The following is a 731-nucleotide window of genomic DNA, read 5'->3' as shown; positions in this document are numbered from 1 at the left end:
TTTTTGATCCGTTTTTGAAGCACAAAATCCGTGATTTTGTACACGCTGTTCGACGCGCGTTCTGCATGAGTCCAACACCGGTACCCACAGCGGGGCAAGAACGGTGGCGATGCTACGGTTGCGAGGTGTGACGTGAAGGTCGTGGCGGTTGTGGTGAAGCGGTGGTTGTGGTCGGTGGTTGATGTTGTGGTTGTGATCATGGCGGTTGGTCCAAAATAAAGATGGTAAAAGAAAAACGGCTATCCTAAAGAGTCGCAGCACGTATAAATGACATGTATTCCCACTAGACAACGGGTTTGGGCCTAACTACACATGCACTTACCGAGATACCTCACCTAAGGGACCTGAATGGTGGTTTGCGAATCTGGTAACCACAACACTACCCCCTTCCCTTTTTACAGACTCGTCCCGAGTCGTCAAATTTTCGTGTGCCATCATGTGTAGTTTTCCCCTAGTACATTTTACCTACGGATCCCTGAGTGCGACATTCATGGTATTCGTGTCCCCAAAATAAATAACCTGAGGGCTGCGTAACTACCTAAACAAACTCACTCACACGGACGACTTAAATAAAATTGCCGGCGCTAAGACATACATGCCGGGGGCGCACTCATATGTACAGTACATCTAAACCTGAACTTACAAATTTTACACTAAACCATGGCCCAGGATCATTGAACTCTGCAAAAAGAAAGCAGTTAGCAGGGAGCCAGGCTGCCCACATGCAGTCT

The sequence above is a fragment of the Eptatretus burgeri genome, chromosome 1 (assembly GCF_056783735.1).
Source record: "Eptatretus burgeri isolate ZD-2024b chromosome 1, Ebu_testis_v1, whole genome shotgun sequence".
Classification (NCBI taxonomy): Eukaryota; Metazoa; Chordata; class Myxini; order Myxiniformes; family Myxinidae; genus Eptatretus; species Eptatretus burgeri.
The sequence above is the reverse complement of the archived record's forward strand: the minus strand, read 5'-3'. Positions refer to the sequence as shown.